Consider the following 13,469-nt stretch of genomic DNA (forward strand, 5'->3'; position numbering starts at 1 on the left):
ACATCTGTTAGCCCTGCTCCTGATGTGTCAAGCACTGGTAGGAAACCGACAAAATGCTCTCCAACAGTAGCCCCGGCACCGATTTGGCACTTGACGAAGCACAGTGTCACAGAGAGCTGCTCTATGTGTGCAGCGTCCGGGGTGCAGTCCATTATCACAGAGTAGTAATGGGATTGTTTTACTCCTTGTATTATTGCTTCCACTGTCTTGTCTCCAATAAGAGTGATCAGCTCATTTTGTGTAGTTTTCCCCAGATAATGGTCAGCAATCTCTTTTGTCTCAGCTCGTCTGACATGCTCGCTCATCACTGGGTCAAACTCTGCAAGCAGCTCCACCACACCTAGAAAGTTTCCATTGTTTGTTTCATGAAGGTTGGAATTGTGGCCACGGAAAGCAAGGTTTGGTTCTGCAAGGTGACAGACTACAGCAATTAACCTTTTCATGACGTCGTTCCACTGTCTTTTCTTCAACATTTGGTATTGTCAATGGTACTGTGCGTTTTTACGCGCTTCTCCAGCTGGCGCCAGCTGTCCATATTGGCGCGGTGTGTATTAGATTTAGATGATCCTGGAGTGTGAGAGTGAGTCGTTCCCACATTCTGAAACCTCTGTGAGTGAGACTACTCGTCCGCTTGCCAAATAAGGTACAGCAGAAACAGAAGACTGAATCAGATGATTTTGAGTACACTAACCATGACCTGCGTATCTTTTCTCCATTTTTCATCTTCATGAAATATCTGTCCTTGGTAAAACGGCGGTGTGATTGGCTTTGTGGGAAGTTAAACTCCTCTATCTGAACGGGACCGCTCCTAACAATATCAATTCGTTAGTCATCGGCAATATGCTCTGGCCAGCACCCCGGGTCTGTCTCTGTAAACGGGGCTTTCTCCCTGACATCTCCCTCACCTGTCTCAGCGGTAGGATCTTCATCGTCATGTTCTTGTTCTACTAACAATGTTTGGTCATCATTACTGCCAGCAGTTTGAGTTGAAGATGGATAATCTGTATTTTGGCTAGCATCCTGTGACGGGGGTTCGGCTGCTGCTGTCTCCGGTGGGGTTACAGATGCTGGACCAAAGAAAGAGTCACTTTTGGTAGACTGAATAAAGCTTTTCTTTAGTTTTTCAGCACCACTGGCATATGTACGTTTCATTACCTCTTAAAATTATTTTCCTCAAAATAACATTTTAACCTAACGGCAAAAAGGCAAAGGTATAAACACATAAACTACCGATATTAGATTCCGATCGCTTAAGCCGTTCGCAGGGGCGGTAAACGTCGGCATGGTAACCGCGAGTTTGACCAATCAGAGACGTCAGTGTTTTGCTTAGAACTGTGGGTAGTGTAGTATTTCTCCAGAAGATCGCAAATAACAAGGTTGATTTCATACCTTGTGGCTTTTATAGGAGCAGAAACTTTCATTTCACAACCTCGTAGCTCGTGGTCAATCTACCTCGGATGGTTTAGACATTATGGCTGAAAATCAATATCCTACGGAGAAAATGAATGGGATTCTGCTGGTCTGTTGGGGCCCCCCTTGGAGGGCGGGGCCTGTTTCAATTGAAACGGGTGAAACATAGGTCAGGCCGCGTCTGATTGTAGCCTATTTACAGTAACAAGAGTAGCGGTATCTTTCCCAGTCAGGTGCATGTGCTGCGTGTCAGCGTCATCCTATGTTCTGAGTTTGTGTGTGTGTGTGTGTATGTGTGTGTGTGTGTGTGTGTGTGTGTGTGTGTGTGTGTGTGTGTATTCTGCCTCGGCTTCTCTACGGCTTTTGAAGTTACGGTAAAGACAACACACAATTTTCTCACCAAAACAATAAAATTGACTCAAGATATTTGTCCACAAGATAAAGCAGATATTTAATGTTCCAAAAATGACAATAACTCATTTTCAACCAAAATTGAGTTACAGTCTTTTCTCTTAGCACGGCACTATAGACAAACTAAAAATCCATTCATTCTCTGGCTGCAGCCTGGAGCCTCCCGTCTCATGCCCTCTCTCCTTGCTGATAAGAAAACGTATTTGCAGTAATTTCTCAGTGAAGAGTGAAAACAATATAGAATATAAAAATAAAAAGGAGTCTTGGAAAGAGTGTAACAGGTTTATTTTTGTATTCTTGTGTGTGCAGATCCTCGTTATCTCTCCTCAGGAAATCCTGCCCTTATTTGTCAGAAATGGCTGCAGAATCCAGGAGAATATTCCCCCCCCCCCCCTTCCTCTTCCAATGTAACCTGTGGCTGTAGAACTAAAGCATCCTCACCTTTCTCTATCATACGGTGGTTAGATTTAGACTCAAACAGCCGTCCAGTTTCAAAGCCCAACAGTCAGTTTCACCAGAACTCCTTTACTAGACGTCCTACAACACTTTTTATGGACACCCTGCAGCCAATCAGAGTCGAGTATTCACCCAGACCATGGTTTAAAACATTATATTCAATATATTTGGTTTGGACAGCTTTAAATGTGTCCCAATGAATAAATAAGGGAGAGGTAGACTCCATGTAGGAAGCAGAGAACTTCTTTTATTTGAATGATGTTACATTTCCTTCTTCATGGGACTCTACGCTGGGCAGGGAGACGACAGTTTGTTTTCTGACGGCTGGAGAAAGGAAATCAACTTCAGCTGTTTGATCAGGTCATCAACAACATGTACATCTATCTTCCATGTCAACAACAGAGACACAGGAACAACAACGTTAAAGAAGACACAACAACGTTGAGAAAGGGGACTACAAGTTTAAAAAAATCAAACTTCAACATTCAGAAACAACCAGAACTTGTAAACAGCAACAGTAACGTCACAAAACAGGAACAAAAACGCCAAAAACTTCAACAGAAGAAAGAAAGATGAAGCATGAGAAACTGGTGAGTGTTGGATCCTCCATTTCCCATCATGCACCTCCCCCTCTGTGCTGCTGAGTCTCTCCACCAGATGGAGACTAATCTCTTTAAACTGATTTCAGATGTTGATTTCATCAGAGTTCAACCTTTAAACATCCACAGCTTCCAATAAAGACAACAAAAGAACATTTATATATCACATATTTAAATATATCATTCATCAACTTACAACTATTACATCCTCTCAGCTATAGTCTACATTAGTCATCATTTCTACACATTTTACTCCTAAATTAGGTTTCACTTCATCTAAATGAGTTTTAATTTACCATAAAATCACAAAAGAAGTTAAACTATAGTTAGAGTTGATGTTACACAGAACTATCTGTCTGTCTGTCTGTCTGTCTGTCTGTAAAATTAAACATCTCATATATTTCACTATCTTTGAGTTCTTTCATCTGAAACTACACCAAGCCAGAATCTATCTGTCTGTCTGTCTGTCTGTCTGTCTGTCTGTCTGTCTGTCTGTCTGTCTGTGTCTGTCTGTCTGTCTTTTAGAGATGACCGTTCCCCTGGGCTCAAACGTTGTTTATAACTTCATATTCAATATATTTACATCACTCTCACACATTATTCTACACTGATGAAGGAACAGTCTGAAAGCTGGAGAAATACATCTTTAAAGTCCTGTCCTGAGGTCAGTAGGTTCAAGGTTCAGTTTTAATGTTCATGGCCCCCAAGACAAATAAATAAATAAAACGCAACATGAATCTCACAGATATGTATTAGTATGAAACACTTCTCATTTGTATTAGGAGTCAAACTGTGAAAAATAAACATTATAACTTATACAGTTGACAAAATATCTACATTTTTTCAAAAAAGTCCAGACGCTTTTGCCCTCATGACATTCACTTATGCCAATACTCAAAATAATTATATCATATTTATTGATATCACACACACAGCAATGCTACACAAGCATTTGTGTTGTCTAAAACAGTTCTCATATATATTCATATCAGCCAGTGCAAAAGTAAACATAATGAACATTATAACTCATATAAAGGACAAACTATTCACACTTCTTCAAAAAAAGGCCCAAATTTATGCCAAAACTGAAACCAGTGATGTCATTCTTCTCTGTAGAACGGTTTAGAACAATAATAGACGATCTCTGCTCACATCTTTCTATTCTGACTTTGAGTGATCTCTCCTCACAATAAACAATCTTTGTTGTCCCTCAGATGACGTATTGACGGCCTTATATGGACCTAATGTGTGACGGACCTGCCTTCCATTGGTTTACAAAACAAAAACTAGCTGTTCCCAAAGCATCATGGGAAACAAAATGGATGGATAGCATCAGAGCTATCGGTGATCGGTGGCCGCAAATTCATAAATTATGGACATAAAGTGGATCAATCTTGGATGTAAGAGTTTAGATTTATTGCTCAAAGACACCGAAAAAAGGCACACGTTCCAGGCTGGATAGAAAACCTCCTGTAGGGGCGACAAAGACACCAAAGACAGCCCCATGATGACGGTAAGTCTCTAGCTCTTATGGCTGTAAAATGATTAAAATATGAATCAGAGATGCTGTTTTTCGTTGTTTTTGGTCATATACGACAAGCTCGGGCGGATAGGGTTAAATATGCAAATTATGCATTATCTTGTTAAATATGCGCTTTGCATACAAGAACAGAAATGTGAACATTAGATAAAGCCAGGTTCTAAATTGAAATCATTTTGTCAACATATTAGAGTCAAAGGTTTTTACAGAGGGATGTTTAGATATCTCCTTTTTATCACCGCATAAATCACAATATGGTGTCAACAGCATAAAAAAATCAATTTTCGCCACATTTTTAGTTATGAAATGTAACAAATGAGGCTATAAATGATATGTGAACAAACCCCTCAGTAAAAGCCTTCAGAATATAGATAGGAGTGAAACTGGAACGGTTGGTGTGTGTGAGTGCTGAAGTTCTGACTCAGAGTCTGAGAAAAACCCATTTAGAGAAAACATCATTAAAGACATGGATTATAAAATATTAGACATTACAGGTGAATATAAATCTTTGAATAACAGATATCAGCGTGAATCTTCCCCGGCTGATGTTTTAGACTGCCGGGGGATTTCCTTTGACACACTGAGCTCCTCTCTCCTCTCTCTTTCCATCTGTGTGCATCCATGTCCCAGAAATGCTTGTTACTAACCTAGCTCTGGGAGCTTATTCCCCTTGTGTGTTTTTTTGCCCAGCATGTTTCCTTGGATTAGGGTGGCACCTGGTTGCAGATGTCCCAGTGGTCCTACTCCGCGCCCTGCTATGCCCTCTTACACCCTGCTACGCTCTGCAATGCCCTGCTACGTCCTGTCGCATCCAGCTACGTCCTGCTACACCTTGCTACACCCTATGTCCTGTTATGCTCTGCTGTGCCCTCCTACATCCTGCTATGCTGTGCCCTGCTACGTCCTGCTAAGCCCCGCTACGTCCTGTAACACCCTGCAGTGCCCTGCTACACCATGAACTACTACAACTACTATTTCTAGTCACTATTCCATTATCTGTATTGTGAGTATTATTGCCACTGTTCATCACCCCCCAACCGGCACCGTCTGACACCACCTACCAAGAGCCTGGGTCTGGCCCAGGTTTCTTCCTAAAAGGGAGTTTTTCCTCTCCACTGTCGCACTAAATGCTTGCTCTTGGGGGAATTACTGGAATTGTTGGGTGTTTGTAAATTATAGAGTGTGGTCTAGACCTACTCTATCTGTAAAGTGTCCTGAGATAACTCTTGTTATGATTTGATACTATAAATAAAATTGAATTGAATTGAATTGGAAAGGAAGGCCCAAAGACTAGAAAAGATCAGACTCCAATTACCAGAACCCAAAGATCAAACTGAGATGATAGATTCAGGTCAACGTTTACTAAGTCCAGCAGTTAAGTCTTACAACACATATGTGGGTTTATAAAATGACACTAAGTTTCCCTAGCTTCAGACACAGGTGGACGGAGCTCAGGTCAGCAAAGTCTCTGTCAAATTATGAGCCCCGTTTCTGACATCCCTCAACCTTTATCGTTTTCCTTGATGGTGTCATCCTCCTGTCTCCGGGCAGATTCTTCAGTTGTCACACACACACACACACACACACACACACACACACACACACACACACATCAGCTGTTAGGCCTCTTTGTGGAGTAACTGCAACTTCCTCTTCTTCCTCGCAAAACCTTGTCTCCTCGCCCTAATACACACACCAACCTAAACTCTATTTCCTGTTATTCTACTTCTCCGTCTGGTACAAAACAGTTTCTAACATTCAATCATATTCCTAAATGACTGTTATCAAAACTTATTTGCTGCTTCCATGGCTGCACTAACATTACAGCTGTAGCGTGCTGGGTTTGTAATAAATAAGTAATAAAAAGTCATAGTATAGTATGTCGAAAAAAGCAGATGGTGTCATGTTCCTGCTTTTATTCTGTATTTCGTTTGGTTATTTGCACTTCCTGTTTTGTTTTGAAATCAGGGGCGTCCCCGCCCCTAATGTGTTTCACCTGTTTGTTTTCAGCTTCCCCAGTCCCCATGTATAAATACTCACCATTCCCACTTACCTGTGCCAGATTGTAGTTGTACGTAAGTCACTCTCTCCAGTGTTATTCCTCGTGTTTGTATTCCCAGTGTTTTTCTGACTATTGATTTGTTTTTTGACTACGATTTTTACCTGCCACTTTTTGTACCTTCGCCTGCATTGTTCTTCGAACAATAAAAGACTTACCTGTGATTCCCTGTCTGAGTCGTGCATTTGAGTCCGCCATTGTACCGTGATAGACTGATCTCATGAAGTGGCGTATGTATGACACGCCAATTCGTATGCCATTATTGGCGTGTTATCAAGATGCTTACTTTTTGGCCTCCATTGACTTACTTTACCTTGGGATTGCGTGTGAATTGACGCCGTAGAGAGTAGTATAAAAGGGTGAAAATCTGCGTAGGGAGGTTGGTCGGGGGGGAGGATGGGTCGGACAACACAGGACTTTCACCCCGGAGACCGGGGATCGTGTCCCATGTGTCACGTTTCCTTTGTGTCCCGCGTGTGATGTTTCCTTTCCACGTTCTTCTTTTCCTAAACCCAATCCACGCGTCATGTTTCCTGAACCCAACCGTAGCCTTGCGATAACCATGAAAGTGGCGTGTATGTTTACGCTGTGAATTGCAGACTGCCGTCCGCTGCATAGACATACATGCGGACAGCTGGAAATGTGTACAGATAACACGCCACATAGCTTTAGGAAAGCGGCGTGTATGTTTACACGAAGTCATGATGTCATGTTGAAAAACGTAATAAAAAGTCATAGTATAGCATGTCAAAAAGTCATGAAAAGTCAGTATAGTATGTCGAAAAAGATTATTAAAAAGTTCATAGTATAGTATTAAATATTAAAAGTCATAGTATAGTATGTTGAAAAAAGTCATTAAAAGTCATAGTATAGAATGTCGAAAAAAAGCAATAAAAAGTCATAGTTGATATCTGGAAATGGATTGAGGAGACTTGACAGACGACAGATTCAGATGTCTTCAGATTAGATGCAGCTTTATTCAGATATATAACATACACACTCACAGATCAGCTTCTCACTGAACACTAAGTGAACACAGTCCTTTATACAGTTTAGGCCTCACATCTGGAGAACCAGCTGTCAATCACAACCATAACAACTTAGGATCCCCCAATTAGGTGGTCTCTGCTGTCGGGTAGGCCCCCTCCAAAGGTCACAGGTGAAGATTAGGGACTGTTCGTTATTTAATTAAGGGGTCACCGGAGGAGTTTTGTGGCCTCTAACCTAAAAAGACGTGACCCTCCCCTCGTCAGTAATAATTTGACCCTCCCAAACGATTTGAAAAAAAGGAATGACCCTCCCCTCACGTGCAAGTTTGCACTTATCAAAGAAGTACAGATACCATTTGATTTTTACAGCCATGATGTACAGGAGTTAACCTCTGCATTCTCATCTTACACATCCCACTCCTCTGTTATGGTGTGGGGGCCATTTCAGTAGATTAACTCACTAACATTGTTATGGTGGGGGGCCATTTCAGTAGATTAACTCACTAACATTGTTGTGGAAACACAATAAGCATGGAAACTAAATGCACACTTCATGCATTACTGCATTACTTCAAATACTAAGTTACTCCTCTAGTAAACTAATATTCATATGAAATAAAACAATAAAACATTGAGACCATTCAGCAAAGGACACTGGGACATAACCAATTCAACACTGGTTGCTATGGACTCGTCACTAGGCTTCGTCATTGTATATTTTAGCACATAGGTAAAGCTGCCGAAGCTGAACATTATATTCCAAAACATATGTTTATTTTTAAAGTTTTTAAGTTACATTGTAACAATTTAACAATTCGCCCTTATGAAATCCGATCGCGGCACGGCTGTTTTGGAACGCAATAGACAGACGCTTAAATTCAACTAAAATGTAACGGTGAACAATCAGTGTTGGACCTCCAGTCTGTTGAGATGCCTCTCCACAAACTCACCATAAAACGTTAAGACACGTTGAGAAAAAAAGATCCGTATTTTGCCGTAATCGAATGACACGAAAAAAAAGTAATCCACAGCGATCAGTAGATCCACAAAAAGGTAAATGATACGGTGTATCCAGCAAGGCCGATACGAGCGTCACATACGAGGCCTCTCCACTTCGCCATTTAAACAAAGTGGAATAAACGTATAAAAGTCCAAATCTACACAGAACCTGCAATCAATTAGTAAGCTGACATCACATTTATATACATGGCATTTAGGAAACCTTTATTGCAAGGTTGCCACGGCAAGATGTCCAGACTAGTGCAACAGTAACTTTAGTTTTTTGCGTCCTGCTGCTCCCATCGTCAGCCAGGTAATATTTTTTACCAAAGCAGTATATGAAATCTGATGTATTACCTATCACCATTTAGTTGTTTTGTGTTATTTAAGATATTTATTTAATATCTGGTCATGCCAGATGTAATTATTCCACTAATTTTTTAAACAATGCAATTACCCGTTTGAGCCACCAGGGGGCAGTGCTCCTCCTGCCCCCCCAGCAAACACCACGTATGGGTCAGACCCATCTGCTAGGGGGCCGAGACTGAGAGCTACATGGATAAATATGCACCAAACAAGCCACTTTGAAATTTTGCTCTTTTCATGAATAAAAAAGTTGGGTGACCCCCCCCCCCCGCCCAGACTAAAAAATGTTGGATGACCCTCCCCTCAGCAGAAAATAAAAAGACATGACCCTCCCCTATTTTCCTCCGGTGGTCCATTCCATAAATACCGAACGGTCCCTTACATAAGTTGTTGGAGCTCTCCTTCACATGAAACATAATAATTAGAGCTGGAGAATATTAGTTGTCATGGCCTCCTGATCCTGTATCATGTTTCTCATAACTCTCACCACACAGGACCCCCCACATCAACAGTCAGTCATCAGTTGGCATGTTAGGTTCACACACATATAATAGCCTCATGTAATATATTGTATAAGATATCTTTGAAAGCATGCAGACTTAATATTAAAACTAACAATAGTAAAGTATGTTGAAAAGTCATAAAACGTCATAGTATAGTATGTAGGAAAAAAATCATTAAGTCATAGCATGTCGAATATAGCCATAAAAACTCATATTATAGTATGTCAAAAAAAATCATAAAAGGTCATAATAGATGTCGAAAAAAGTAAAAAAAAGGTATAGTATGTCGAAGAAATCATTAAAAGCCTTAGTATAGTATGTCAAAAAAAGTGATAAAAAGTCATAGTATAGTAAGTTGAGAGGAAAAAAAATAAAAAAATAAACCCAACTCACAATATTCTTCAACAACAAAACACACAGGGATTAAAGTGAAAAAAAATCTTTTGTCTGAACTTTTTTTCAGGCTAAGTCATAAGCTGTTCACATCGACCTATACAGATAGCACTAACCCTTTTGAGATCGCGCCCTATTGGTTTTTAATCTACAACAACATGCAAACAGCAAAGGGAGTATAGCGAATGTTCTCTTTTCCTGATGAACAAAACAATATTTCAGTGCCATCCCACGACTAACCATTGCTGTTCTTTTCTAAAGCAGCAATCATATTGTAGAAAGGCTTTACCTTACATATTCACTCTATTTAATTAATTCAGGCCAAAAGTGTTTAAAGGGAGATTTTTAGAGAGAGTTTAAAGAGAGATTTTTTTAAATTGTTAATATGCAGTTCAACACCAAGTCAAATCTATAAAATCAAGTTTGCAAGACTTCACTGTTTTTATTGAAGGGCTACTAATAATGAAACATATACATTTTCAGTGAAAGCTTTTTTCATTATTTAAATTCAAACTAAAAAATCTTTTTACAATAACAATAAATAAACACTGTTTTATCTATCTCAGACACGTCTGTGCCTTCTGCTAGCAACAAGGCATCCATGACGGCTAGTGGCCTCGCCTATGCAGGGAAACTGGTTCCGGGTTTTGTGCTATAAATTATTTTATGTTAACACGCTTAGTCAAACCCTTCCCTCGTGAATTGTGATAATAAATAGCATTCAGTACGGTTTAACAGGGTACCCCCCCAGGATTCTTCATGTTAAATTTAAGACTTTTTAAGACCTTTTTAATACCACCTAGGATGAAATTTAATGCCAACTTCACAGCCATATATAATGACAAATCTGTGTGGACTTTAGGCCTGAGAAAAGAATGATTTATCAGGTAATGTCACCAGAATGTAATAAAACATTTTATTATAATACTCATATTTAGTTCACACTAGCTTTGTAAGGCATGTTTGTAATCTAATAACATCAAATAATAAAGTATTTGTTGCATGAATCGCTCTTAGGGCGCATGCGCACGCGACGACAATCAGAAGGAAAAACTCGGCGTTCTATGTGTGTTATTTTTAAGAGTTTCCGTGCATGTTTTATGTTTAATTTGTTTGTGTTCTCATGACTAAGTGTGCTTAACACAAACTATCCGTTGGACTAATGGAGCTGATAATTTTAATCGCGTGTTGGATATTCGTGGACTTGAATCTCACTTGTCATGGAATTATGGCTCCGGCCTCACGGATTCATTATACCAGGAATCAACTACTGGCCTGGAACACGCCGAGTCTACTCATTGGTCAGTACCCATTTCTCAGCTTCCAGGTGGCATACTTCGGAGGGAGAATTGTAATTCTACATCGGGAGACAATGCAGTGAAAGTCAAGAAAAGGAAGCGAGGAAAAAAGGGAGGTGTTCGTCAACGACTACGGCGCAAACAGCTTACCCGTATTTCCCTGCCGTCAATGATCCTGGGTAACGTACAGTCATTACGGAACAAACTTGACGAGTTGCAAGGAAATGTTCGTTTTCTTCAGGATTATAGAAACAGCTGTGTTATGGCATTCACAGAATCCTGGCTAACTGAGCAGGATTTGGATAATGGCTTGTGTATTGATGGTTTTGGCACTCCATTTCGCACGGACAGGAGTGCAGAAATCACAGGTAAATCCCGCGGTGGGGGTGTGTGTCTTTATGTCAACAAGCGTTATTGTACTGCGGTGACTATTCGGGAGAACATTTGTACACCCGATATTGAGTTATTGTCGGTATCCCTTCGTCCATTTTACCTGCCACGGGAATTTCCACAAATTTGTATAACTGTTGTGTACATTCACCCAAAAGCGAACAACGTCATTGCATCGAACATTGTATCTGATGTTGTTCAAGGACTTCACCAGAGGCACCGAATTTTATTTTGGGAGATTTGAATCATGTGTCACTTAAAAAGACTCTGCCAAATTTCTACCAATACATTACATGCCCAACAAGACAATACAAGACACTTGATCTCTGTTATGGGAACATAAAGGGGGCATATAAGTCTGTACCACTGTCAGCACTGGTATCTGCCGATCATAATTGTGTGCAGCTCCTTCCTATTTATAGACCCTTATTTAAGAGAGAAAAACCTCAGACAAGAGAAGTCAAAATGTGGTCAGATGACTCAACCGCCCGTTGGCGAGGGTGCTTTGACTGTACGGACTGGGAGGTCTTCAAAGACTCTGGTGAACATATTGATGAACTGACAGATGTTGTATGTTCATACATAACTTTTTGTGAGGATATGATTGTGCCTACATATAAAATTAAGGTTTTCCCTAATACTAAACCATGGATGTCAAAATCAGTTAAAACAAGTTTGCTGAACAAGAAGCTAGCCTACAAGCAGGGGGATAACTTAGAAAGGGTCACAGCGAGGAAGGAGGTCAGAACGGAGATCTTCAAAGCTAAACAAGCATATAAAGTTAAGTTAGAAAAACACTTGGCAGAAAATAATTTAGGCTCAGCTTGGTCTGGTATGAAGAAAGTTGTGGGAATACAGGATAATGTAAACAAGAGCACTGTGTGTATTGATGGTTTTAGATCAAATGATGACCTTTCAAATGCTCTTAATATGTTTTATGCAAGATTTGAAAGTTTTGATTTTAAAGGCGAAGTAGAAGAACTACGATGCCTGTGTAAGGATGATTCCCACGTAGTCTTAGAACAGGCAGCAGTGAAGAAGATGTTTCTCTCCACTAAGGTGAATAAGAGTCCAGGTCCAGACTACATATGTGGGAGAATATTAAAGCACTGTGCAAAGCAATTAACTTCTATATTCTGTGATATTTTTAATTGGTCACTACGGGCACAAAAGGTACCTAGCCTGTGGAAAAAGTCTTTTATTACTCCAGTTCCTAAATGCAATAAGCCTAAAGTGTTAAATGATCTGAGACCAGTTGCCCTCACCTCTTTGGTAATGAAATCATTGGAGAAATTGGTGAAGTCTGAGTTATTGAGTAAGACTGGACAAGCCCTCCATCCTATGCAATTCACATATAGAGCGAACAGAAGTGTCGAGGATGCTTCACTTATGTTGTTAAACTTACTGACTAAGCATCTAGAAGGGAAAAATACCCACGCAAGACTGTTGTTCATTGACTTCTCTTCTGCTTTTAACACTATACAACCCCACATTCTAGCCAGAAGATTGTTAGAGTATCATAAGTTGAACCACAATTTAGTGGGATGGTTACTGGATTTTTTAACTAATAGAATGCAGAGGGTAAAAGTAAATGGTAGCTTTTCAGACGTATTATTTTTATCCACAGGATCACCACAAGGCTGTGTTCTTTCGCCCTTACTATACATTTTGTATACTAACATGTGTCAAAGTGTATACGAAAATAGGACACTAATTAAGTTTGCTGATGATACAGTGATAGTGAGTCTGCTACAAGGGGATGAGTCTGGCCATGGTCCAGTTGTGGAGGACTTTGTGACCTGGTGCGATGATTCCTATCTAAAGTTAAACACTACCAAAACCAAAGATATGATAATTGATTTTAGAACACGCGCTGTTGATCACGTCACTACGATTATTAAAGGACAGGCTGTGGATCAGCTGGAGAGTTATAAATATCTTGGTACAGTGATAGATTCAAAACTGTCATTTGAGTTGAATTGTGATATGGTCTGTAAAAAGGGTCATCAACGTTTGAGTTGCCTTAGGAAACTTGCCAAATTTCACATTGACAGAC

The sequence above is a fragment of the Sander lucioperca genome, chromosome 1 (assembly GCF_008315115.2).
Source record: "Sander lucioperca isolate FBNREF2018 chromosome 1, SLUC_FBN_1.2, whole genome shotgun sequence".
NCBI classification, from domain to species: Eukaryota; Metazoa; Chordata; class Actinopteri; order Perciformes; family Percidae; genus Sander; species Sander lucioperca.